This window comes from Myotis lucifugus, unplaced genomic scaffold (assembly GCF_000147115.1).
Source record: "Myotis lucifugus unplaced genomic scaffold, Myoluc2.0 scaffold_236, whole genome shotgun sequence".
NCBI lineage: Eukaryota > Metazoa > Chordata > Mammalia > Chiroptera > Vespertilionidae > Myotis > Myotis lucifugus.
In genome coordinates, this window is record NW_005871284.1 from 1,304,481 (window position 1) to 1,317,017 (window position 12,537).

Below are 12,537 nucleotides of genomic sequence, written 5' to 3' on the forward strand. Positions count from 1 at the left end.
CTCTTCCTGCTGCTCCCTCCCAACTGCCAATCACACCCCCTTCTGCTGATGCTGGAGACGGGGAGTGGGGGGGGGGGGTTGCAATGAACAGCAAGGGAGGGAGGCAGGTAGGTGGAAGAACTGTGACATCTAAAGCTGCCTCTGCCTCTCTCTCTTTACCCCTTAAGGCTGTCTTATGGAGACAAGAATGAGTAAGGAAATGAACTACACGTACATCAATTAACTGCAGAAACAGCCCTCTACCTGCACTTACAGTGGCATCCCTGGTCCTGGGCAGGGTCTCCCACAGCAGGGAATTCTGCAGACACCAAGGCTGGCCCACCGGGCACTGGCTGCAGAGGAAGATGGGGGCACAGCTCCTTGGGAAGAAAAGGACAGAAACAGTTGAATGAATTCCATGAATTGGTAAATTGCTAACCTAATCTTTCTCTTTGGATGAATGTCCTTTGTCTCTGCGTTCAGTGGTGGAAAAGGGCACAGGGTGAGGCTGCTGCCAGCTCTCTTCTCATTCAATGACAGGCCCCAGGTCTTACATCAGCAATATTCCAGAAGCCTAAGAAAGGACAATACGGCAAATGAGCCTCTTCCTCCCTCCCACTGTGTCCGCTTTAGAATATGAGCTGGGCTGGGAGGGCCTGAAATAAGCATACTTGGTAAATAGAAATAATTCTAGTAATGCCATGTTATTAGTTCTAATCATGCTATTATTAGCTATATAATGGGTCAATAAATATTACACTTTTACTCTAAGCAATGTGCAAATGCTTGATATGCATAATCTCACTTTAAAATAATCCTATGGTAAATTATTATCCCCATTTTACAAATTATTTAATCCTGAATTAAATAATTTTCATGTCATCATCCAGTAAGTAGCCACACTGGGACTGGTTTCGCCCCATTCTTAACCATTACACTACAGTGGTTGGTACAGTATAATCTTGGCATTCATGAGAGATATACCATGATGAGGCCAAAATATTCAACCAAGCACAAATATTTACCTTTCTGTTAAAATCCTAAACAAAATTCAGGAAAGATATTTTGAAAAAAATAGTAAACCAGTTAACTGAGAGGCAGAATAGTACCTTGGTTAAGCACACAGCCACTGGAGCCAGGCTACCGCAGTTCAAATCTCACCTCTGCTATCTACCAGCTGTGTGACCTTGGACAAGTTACTTAACCTCTCTGTGCCTCAGTTTCCTCATTTCTAAAATGGGTTGTTTGGGGGATTAAAAGAGTTAATATAGTTAAGTGTACTAGTTTCCTATTGCTGTGACAAACGACCACCAACTTAGTGACTTAAAGCAACACACATTTATTATCTTACAGTCCTGGAGGTCGGAAGTCCAAAATGGGTCCCAAAAGAACTCAAAATGGGCTAAAGTCAAGGGCGATGTTCCTCCTGGAGTGTCTAGGGGAGCATTCATTCTCCTGCCCTTTCCAGTTTCCAGAGGCCACCATATTTCTTGGCTCCTAGTCCACGTCATCTTCAAAGCCAGAATTGCATCACTTCAATCTCTGCTTTCATTGTCAGTCACATCCCTTTGTTTGACGCTAACTCTCCCTCTTCCCTCTTTCCCTTATGAGAAAAGGGCCCACTTGGATAATCCAGGTCTCCTCATCTCAAGATCCTCCATTTAATCACATCTGCAAAGCCCCTTTTGCCATGTAAAGTAACATATTTTCAGGTTCTGGGGATTAGGATATGAATATTTGGGGAGGGGCATTATTCTACCTATCACAGTAAGGCTAGATAGGTAGGTAAGTAGATAGATAGATGATAGATAGATAGATAGATAGATAGATAGATAGATAGATAGATAGATGATAGATGAGGCAGACAGCAGGGTTTGCCCAATGAGAGTGAGCACTGTGGTGTGATAGGCCGGGAGACAAGCTACCAGCCTCTCTCCTGACACAGTCACAGGAGCTGAAAGCATCATCTTTAATCAGAGGCCCTCAAACACAAACTGTCATATGGAAAACTGAGCACTAATCAAGAATCACCAACATCTGAGGAAAGCAATACCCGTGAAGATTAGAACTAAATTCCACTAATGAGAACTAATACCTAATGAACTAGAAGATAACTTACATTCAGTGTAATTACTCCTCCCAGGGAAATTTGAGAAGATATTACTTCCTAGAAAAAATAAACAACACAAGACCGTGAAATAAATAAAATTAGACATTAATAACAACAGGATGAAAAATGCTATGTTGAGTTAAAAATTTTAAAGCACCCTTTAAATTATCCTTAGGTTAAAGAGGGAAAAATTAAAATTACAAATTATTTTAAAAGTAAACAACAATGAAAGTATTAGGTATCAAAACTGTGGAAAACTATCAACACCATATCAGAAAAAAAGAATCTATTACCTCAAATGTATTTATTAGAAAACAAAATAGAAGCTATATGAAGGGAGATTACAAACCCCAAAAAAGTAGAAGACAGAAATTAATAAAGGAAAAAGAAAAGAAAAAAAACACTTGGAAAAAAAGTAAGCTGATTAATACAAGCAAAAGCTGATCCCTTAAAAGGACTAATATAATAACAAATATCTAACAAGTGTAGTCAAGCCAGTGGGGGTCAGGGTGGGGAGAGACACCAAAAAGTAGCATTAAGTCAGATGAAAGGAAATATTAGAGATGCAGAGAAGTCTCCTAAATTATAAGAGAATAATATTTCTTCTAATCAATTTGAAAATCTAGATGGCTCTACCGGTAGGAGGCTCAGTGGTTGCGTGTCGACCTATGAACCAGGAGTTCAATTGCCAAAGCACATGCCCTGGTTGTGGTCTCAGTCCCCAGTAGGGGGAGTGCAGGAGGCAGCCAATTAAGGATCCTCTCTCATCATTGATGTTTCTGTCTCTCTCCCTCTTCCTTCCTCTCTGAAATCAATAAAAATAATTTTTTTAAGAAAAAAAGGCCGTAAATAAACACACCAAAATGAAAATAATTGTTTCATTAGGATAACAGGGTGATTTTTGCTGTGTTTTCTCTGCAGAGCTGGCAGCTCTGGTGACTGCACTGTGGTATATTGTGAGTCCCAATGTGCTCTAGGAGGCTGCACTGCAGAAACGGCTAATACCTCTGCAAGAAAACTCAGCTCAGTGAGTCTTTGCTTTAACGAAGAAATTTCATCAAAAATATTTTTTAAATAATAACAATGCATTTATTTCAAAAGAGATATGTGTATATATATATATATATATATATATATATATATATAATGCTATTTTCATTTGGGAACAGATCTTGCTGTTGAAATGATAAACCTATGCTGTTTTCACCAGAAGAAGATAAAAATATTAAGGGGACAGCCAGTGCAATATCTTGTTAGGAATAGCTTCCCAAACAACTCCTTGAGAGCACTTTGCTTTATTTCATTTGCTGGCTGTGGTGGAGAGGGTCTCCCCTCTAGTCCCAATTCTGACAGTAATTACCTATCAGACTTTGAGCAAGTTATTTAACTTACCTAAGCCTCAGTTCTCACATCTGTAAAATGGGAGTGAGTTCTGGATGTGGACTCAGATTGTAAGGAAGAAATGAGAACAAGTGTGTATTTTCAAGGATTTGTCAAAGCACTGGACACAGAAGGGATTAGAAGGTGGGTGATTAGACTTCATGCCCCACTCCCCCACCAAAGCACAGGTTCCTGAGGGAAATGTAAGTGTGGGGCAAGGTCTGGCAGAAGAATACCCTTTATTACTACAAGGCTGAGAACTCTAATGCACACTGCGCATGTGCACAACTCATTTGTCCAGACCAGGGGTCCTCAAACTTTTTAAACAGGGGGCCAGTTCACTGTCCCTCAGACCGTTGGAGGGCCGGACTATAGTTTAAAAAAAACTATGAACAAATTCCTATGCACACTGCACATTATCTTATTTTGAAGTAAAAAAACAAAACGGGAACAAATACAATATTTGTATTTGCATGTGGCCCGCGGGCCGTAGTTTGAGGACCCCTGACTTATGGGTTCAAAGCCCGGTAAGTGGCCTCCATCGCCCTTCTCTGTCAGCCCACGTGAGAACCCCAGATCCTACAGCTCAGGTAGGAAGGACAGACCAATGCAGAAAGCGCACAGGCAAATCAGAGTCTGTAAGCACAGCAGCCACAGTGAAAGGGCCGCTGGGGGCCTGCCCCTGGGAGAGCTGGGCTGGGCTTCACAGGCTGGACGGTAAAAGCAACCCTGGCCAGTCTCACCTTTACACAGCACAGAGCAAGATGCTGAAGGAGCACAAGAGAGCAAGAGAGAGATGATGACTTCAGTGTTCCCTGAGCAAGAGAACTCAGCCCTTTCGGGAGAAAGATCCCAAGAAAGTAGGTCCATATGTAAGCTCTGAACTCTGGTTCAAACACTGGATCTCCCCTTCCTGGTGCAACAGAATGTGTTCAGACACGAGTGATGGGTAGCAAGGCTCTTCCTACAGGAGGTGCAGAGAATGAGGCGGCAGTGAGGACTGCGGAGGATCCCCCAGTTGCTTCAAAATGCCCAGTTGAGCTCTGGCCCCTGTGGCTCAGTTGGTTGAGCATCATTCCATGCCCTGAAAGGTTGCTGGTTCAATTCCCATCAGGGAAGATGCCAGGATTTCAGATTTGATCCCCAGTAGAGGGCATGCAGCTGATTGATATCTCTCTCTCGCTCTCTCTCTCTCTTTCTCTCTCTCTCTCTCTAATCAATACAAATATATTTTTTAAAAAAACAAAACTCCCAGCTGAGGCATGTCAGCTATTTCCTGCTGGGACCTGGACTGGTCTAAAGATTTACAAAGAAAAATAAAGAAAAGTCATCTCTTGGGTACAGCAATAGAGTGAGGAGCTACATAATCTTGCTCCTAAGGCCCCGGATTCTGACCATACTTCCTGTTCAGGCTCCATGATGCCAACTCTACTAAGAATCCCCTCTTCCCCTGAGGTGAGGCCTTGTCTTTCAACTTTCCAGGGCTGGACTCATGTGTCTATTTCCCTTATTACCACAGGTCTCTTGTATAAATGCCCTGTCTTTATATATATATATATATATATATATATATATATATATATATATATATATATATGATTTTTTACAGAGAGGAAGGGAGAAGGATAGAGAGTTAGAAACTCTGGGGATGTGCCCACAACCAAGGCACATGCCCTTGACCGGAATTGAACCTGGGACCTTTCAGTCCGCAGGCCGATGCTCTATCCACTGAGCCAAACCAGTTAGGGCATAAATGCCCTGTCTTCTTGTTCTCATAACGGCCCACCTGGCTACAGCCACTGATAACTGAGTGCTTGGCTCCATCAAAGGAGGAAAGAACCACTCAGAGCCTGATGTGGACTCAGACTGGGGCCCACAGACTCTGCACCGTTATCTACTCGGCAAGACACATGATGCAGGAGCAGTGCAGGCCCTGTTGTTACAAAGGATGCTCATCTACACACGTTCTCTTCTGATTGAAGCTCTGTCCTCTCCAGCTCTTCCTTAGTGATGATTCTCCTCCCCTCCATGTCCTGCAGAAACAGCCTGTGTGTTCACAGCCTCACACATATAGCACCTTAACCAAGCGGCAGTGGGAACCAAGCTCTCAGGATTCCTTTGTGTCCTGATTTCATTAATATTTTTAAACTCGCTGTTACTTAATTTTCCTGCTCTTGCACCTGTTCACATATTTTATCTGGCAGGCAACCTGCTACATGTTGACCTATAAAATGAAAACCTGAAAACTAAAAAATAAACCAAGAGTCTGAATAAAACCAAAAATAATTCCAATCCCTCTTCAGAGGTGGAGAGGAGGGAGTCTGTGCAACCACCAGTTGAATGGCTAACCTCCAAGGCCCTTCCCGCTCTGAGAATCTGTGAGAGTGGCTTCTGCCTGGCAGGTACATCTCATGCACGGAGGCCTAGCCTCATTCATCGCCAGGATCTGTACCCCTTCTCCTCTGGGGGGTGGGCCTGGGTGCTACCTGACTCCTACCTGCAGCACCATCCTCTCCCAGGCTCTGGAGCTAGTCCTGTCTGGAGGCGGCCTGAGAATTTCGTCCTGACCCTGTCGGTATTGTCCCTTCAGATTGTCAGGGCCTCAAGTGCAGGGGCTGTGCCTCTGCACTTCCCCTGGCTCAGGCCCCAAACACAGCAGGTTCTCAGTGAATATCTGCTCAATAAATGAGGGGCTGTGGCTCTGGTACCTGAGCCCTGTCCAGGCAGCCTTCCCAGCAGCCCCACTGGGGCAGACACCGGGACCTGGCCTGTTCAGGCCCCTTTATGGTGCTCGCAACAGAGGCCGCCAAACTAGAAACAGTTTCCAAAGCTCTTTTTATCTAGGTTCTAACTGTGATTTAGTTTCTCTAATCAGATGCACTGGTCTGAGGCTTCAATCAGAATGGAGTCGCATGGGGAGAGGGACAATGCCTGAGGCATCACGTTTTTGTGTGCACGGAGCTGAACCACAGCTGTGGCGGCAGCCTCCGCTTCCGCGGCCTCCTGATTCTGGCAAAGCCAGCAACCCCGTGGTGTGATTGTAGGGAGTCATTCCTGGAAGGGAAACTCCATTTACTTTCTGTTCCTTCAGCCCCCGCCCCACCCCCACCCCAAGAGTTCTGTGAGCCATCACGTTTTCCATAAACCCCTTTCTGCTTCACCAGGTAGAACAGATTCTGTTTCCTCCAACTACAACCCTCACACCCTGCCAGACGGCTCCTGGCCTTCCACCTTCCGAAGTTAATCCCCAAACTCAAACCCCCACGCCCTTCGTCACGGCTCAGTTTACCTTCACCCCACTCTGTTAGAGAGGAAGCACTTTTTCTGCTCAGGGGCCCTGGGCTACATGCTGGAATTAGTGACATGAAAGGGACCTAGTCCTTAATTGCATAATCGAAGGATTTATCAATCAGAATAGGAAACCCAAGAAGGTTTTTAAATGTTCCAGGCAGGTCATCTCTGTTCCACGCGTGTTCACTGAGAGCTACTTTGAGCATCTTCTGGAAAGTGAAACAAGGGCCAGCAAACGTTTCACGAGATGAGGATTTTTAAATCTACCCTGAGCACACAGCATCGGTCACCACAGCCAGGCAGACTTCCTTAAGGACTAGCGCACGCCTGCCCCACCGACGCTACCCTGTTCCTTCATAACAAAGGCTCCGCTCATTGCTGACAACAGTGCAATGGACACTCGGAATCTTACCCGCACGCGACTGCTGGGGAAAAGAATGCTGCTAATCTTGGAGATTCCAAGGACTTTGTGCCATTCCAACCTATTAATCTCTTCATCCATCCTACAGCTTGGGCACATCTAACTTCCACCATCGCCAAAACATGACCTGCCCTGTCTCCCGCTAGCCCACCAGACTGCTCACTTGACTTCTCAAAATCCACGGCTCGGCTGAATGCCACCTGCACCACAAAGCCTTCCATCGTTCCCTGGATAGAGGATCAGCTTGTTCCACATCTGTACCGTGGGCCCTTGACATTTACAGATGTTAACATTCTCCACTTTGAACATTGTCAAACCACCCTAAAGGTCCAAGACACAGACTAATTTGGAAATTTGTTGAGGAGGGAAGTTAAGTCACACAGCTGCGATGAGGCTGGTGTATAGCAAAGTGTCACTGAGCCCCGAGGGTGGTGACAAAGTTGGGTATAAACGAGGCCCTGGAGGTTAAAGAGGACAGAGAATGGTGGTGCTTTCTATTTCCACCCTCACCTTCACCCCATTCTGTTAGAGAGGACAGGCTGGTAAGGGCTGGGAACCTAGTCACTGAATCCCAAGAAAAGGTCTGGGGGCATCAGGAGATGCAGGCCAGGCGTTCTAACAAGGGAAAAGGGGAAGGCTGTGTCGGGGAGGGGCCCAGGGGCCCAGGACAGAAGCCCTGCCAATCAGAAAGCCGGGCTCAGACACCAGCATCAGGTAGGAGCTTGAGGTTTCAGGGCCCGAGAGCACACCAGGCACCCAGAAGCCAAACATGGTATTTCCATCCTCCTTTTTGATACCTGTTGCTCAGGCCTAGTGGGGTCACAATATTTCTGTCATATTATGTTTCCAAATCCCGTGGAAGAATATAGAGCATCCATCAAATGCAGAGATCCCAGAGGCCTTGGTGTGTAGTTTCTGAAATGTGAACTTCTACTGGACTTAAGAGCCTCCATCCCAGCACCCGTCACCTGAGGGAGGTGGGGACCCCGCTTCTCCTCCACCAGACTGGCCAGGGCTTCGTCCAGGTGGTCCTTGCAGTTACCGAGGGGACCGCAGACCAAAGTGGAGCAACCATGGCATTTGTCCACTTGACCGTGCTAACTGGTCCGGGAGTGAAATTGAATTCAAGCTGGCCTGCGAATCCTTTCCCTCTGCATGTTTGAACTGGGAATAGAAGACACTCGGTCAGTTTCTCTCTGATGCTGGCGTTAGATGTAAAACTTCTGAGATGTCAGAGGCTGTGCCCTACCCTATGGGAAAAGTCCGTCTGCAGTCAAATAGAAATTACAGTACTAACAGCTAACACTATTTAAGCACCTTCTATGTGCTTACACCAGGGACTATGCCAAGCCCTTTATGTGCAGTAACTCAGTGAGTCCTCATAACAACCCCAGGAGGTAAATATGATGATCCTTGTTTACAAATGAGAAACTGAGGCAAAGCCAGGTTAAGTAACTAGCTCACTATCACTCAACTAGTAACAAAGCTACGGTCTCTGGCTCCAGAGCCGATCATCTCAGTCACTAACCTGCCCTGTAAAGCTGCAGGCAGAAGGGAAAAGCAATGAGATGGCAAGAGCCTGCTCACATTGCAGCCCTTGTGCCAGCTCTTCCAGGCTGCTGGACCTGTTCTGCCCCGTGTGTGTAGGGGAGGACGTCTGTGCCCCCAACACAGGGCTGATTCTCAAGGTGACTAGCAACCAAAGAGCTCCTGACAAGCATAATGTCTCCCGGCATGTAGCCCGGTGCCCACCAACAACCCTCTTACCCTGCATCTCACTCATCCCATCTCAACGGGACACCAAAGTGAGAGTCCCACTCCACGTGAAATCATCTTCCTAAAACCCTCCAATATCCTTCTAGTGCCGGGGAAAAGTCCAGACCTCTCTGTGTCACAAAGTGCTTCAGGGTGTTGCTCCTGCTTCTTTCTCACCATCCCCCTGTCCCTGCCCCCTTCCCATAGCGATCTACAACTAAACTCCTGGGGCCCCGTGTGCTCTTCTCCCCCAACTCTACCACCATTTTCTCTAAATTCTCCTCAACTGATCACCAGTAGTGTCTGCTTTGGGTCCTGCTACCCTCCCTTCCTCAGACCGAAGGCCAAAGACAGACGCTCAAGACCTTAGCCCTCCCAGGTAAGGACTGCTCACCTGGCTGACTCCCAAACACGGTACCCCCGTCATTTCTTTCCACAGTGCTTTAACATTGGGATTCTGCTACCTCACTGAAATGACATCTGAGAAAGTCCCCTACACAGAGCCTAGAACATAGCAGTTGCTCCTTCCTCTCTTCTCCTCCTGGGAACCCTATTATTGAAGTGCTGTTATCCTCCATCTGTCCCCATGACAGCATCTCAGCAACTCCTCACTTCATATGCCCTAGGGCAGTGGTCGGCAAACTTCAGCTCACGAGCCACACGCGGCTCTTTGGCCCCTTGAGTGTGGCTCTTCCACAAAATACCGACTTCTGCACATGGGTCACGAAGTTTCAGTTGCACTGTATGTGCGCGCCAGCATGTGGTACTTTGTGGAAGAGCCACACTCAAGGGGCTAAAGAGCCGCATGTGGCTTGCGAGCCGCAGTTTGCCGACCACGGGCTAGGGCATATCTGAGAACTGTCCGACCTCCTATCCAAGTCCTGGGATCAGACAAGAATGATTCAAGTTCTAATGCCTTAGGTCAAGGTGGGTGCTACTTTGGGGTCCGGGTCTCCAAGGGCCCAGCGGTAAAGAGGGAAGAGGTTCAGAGGCTGGCACCCAGCAGACCCGACAGGGCTCCCCCACACAGCACCTTTCCCTGACCCCAGTGTCGCTATAAAAAGAACAAGCTCAGAGCAAGCTGTTCTGGAAACACCGTTCCATCTTCACAGCAATTCTATTTGTGTCAGCAGCAGAAAGGGGGTTGGAGCATCCCATTCTGGTATAATTGGAACAATTACCCCTTAAATGTGATAATTACAGTTTGATCATTTTGTAGGCAAAGGGAAGATTGGTTCCAAGATTTTCTTCTCCTTGTTGGAACTTTCTGTGAGGAAACGGCTTATGTTCCAGAGCCACGGGCTTCAGATGTCAGATCCAGATGTGAATGCCTTCCAGTGCCTACCTTACCAAGAGAACATACATTCTGAAATTTCTCCTTTGTACTGTGCTGCTAAATTTAGGATGAGACAAGGCACATTTTTGGATAATTTAAGCCAGAAGAACTAGACTCGTTACATGTGGGCAACAACTTAAGCGTTGATATCTAGCCTACCCAGGTTCTGGTAAATCTGTAGAGGACACCCTTCGTCACCTCTAGGTCTTCCTGGAGATGTGTGCTGCCCCTTCCCTCGCCTGCATCCACAGCAGACAGTGCCAATCAACAGTGATATTCTTTCCTGCTGCGCCAGAACGTGGCCTCACACAATTCGATGCTTTGTTCTGAGCAGTCAATCGAAGGGAGTTGTCCTAAAGATGAAACGCATTTGCCACCTCTGTACTAGATGTTTGGTTTTCTTAACACATGAAAAAAACACAGCCTCTTGAGGGATGAGAGGTCATATGTCTGAGAAGTTGCAATTTCACAATTCGTGCCCTGTGCCCTAGGAAAATAAGTGGTGGAAGGGAGAGTGGTAGAGGTGACTTCTCTGTACAGTGCGCAGTATGTTCAATTCTGAACTCCACCACTTACTTGCTCTGTGACCTGGGACAGGTAACTTTGGCCTTCTGAACCTCAGTTTCCCCATCTGTAAAATAGGAGCAATCGTACCCAACTCATGGAGTTGCTAAGGAGTTCACAAGAACTAATGCATATGAATGAGCTCATATAAGGAGGTAAAGCAACACCCAAGTATGAGTTCTTCGGGGAAGAATTGTGGTTGGGGAGGGGAGGACACCGGTCATGGTACAGCTCTGGGGAGATTTCCCAGCTCTTCTAGCTCCCACTGCAGAAATTGGGCACAAAAGGTGAGGAGACCCTGAAATCCTGTTTCCCAGCAGGTCCCTGGTACCTGGTGAGATCCAGGTGGCCAAACCCCACAATGAGGAAGGCTTCTCTGATCCCGCACCTCGATGCGAACTGTGGACAGTGTGGACTCCTTGTGGACTCTGCCAGGCGAGGGATCATCCCTGACCAGGAAAGAGGGGCTCTCAAAAGTCTCCCAGCTTAGCATCTAGGACAGGGGACCCAGGTGAAATACCAGGCTGTGACTCCTGAAAGTCCACACTGAAGAAGTGAGCAAAGAGCAGGCAAAGACCCTTTCATTTCAATGCCACTCCCAGCCTAATGCCCTTCGGTGACTCCACTTTACCCACTGATGAAGTCAAAACAACCTTGTGGTCCAGCCCTACCTTTACCGCCTTTAGCATCTGACTCCCTCTAACCACGACCCATTGTTCCAACCACTCTCTCAGTTCCTGGACAAGACAGGCTCTCTCACACATACTTCCTGGCTTTTGAAAGTATTGTTGCCTTTTGCACACAACATACCCACACCACTGACCACCAAATCCACTTAACTAAAATACTTTTCTAGTCATCCTTCCAAAAGAAAGCCTTCCCAGGGCTCCCTGCTTTGGGTAATATCATCCTCTCTTATGAATTCCCCCCATGGTCTATCCTTCCCTTCATCATAGTATTGATTACAGTTAGACTGACAGTAACCTGAAGGCAGGACTGTGTCTTCTGTCGTTAGCTTCATGGCTTAGCACGTTGCCTGGAACCATGAAGAGTCTTCAGGAAGAATTAGTTGAGGAATAAATAAGTCATCAACAAGAGTCACTGTCAGATATGATGTAACAATGCAAAGCATATAATGCTTTAACAGTCCTTCTTTCTTTTAATCATTCTTCCCTTTAATTCATTATAAACAGCAAACGTGTAATTGGTTGTCATTGCCAGGCCCCTAGTACAATTCAGGAAAAGCCTTTTCCCCAGATTTGTGGGGATAGGTGTTGGTGGTCACTTTCAAGCCATGATAAATATCTACACTAATAAAAGAGAAACATGGTAATTAGCGTACAACCGCTACCCTTTTCATTGGCTAATCAGTGAGTATATGCAAATTAACTGTCAGCCAAGATGGCGGCCGGCAGCCAGGCACTGAAGCGAGCATGAGGCTTGCTTGCTGCGGACTCCAACGTTCCCCGCCTCACTTGCCGGCCTCTCAGCTGCAACTCTAAGCAACTATGTACTATGTTGCAAATAAGAAGATAAACAAAACTCCAGAAACCAGCTGGACTGAAAGCCAGCGGACCGAAACTTTGTATCGATGTTTTCAGCAGCGAGGCCTCAGAGCTAAAGCTGGCCCAGAATAATAAAAAAAAAAAGAAGAAAGAAACAGGAGCGTTGGAAGCTTAGTCCACTCGCCTTCTGGAAAAC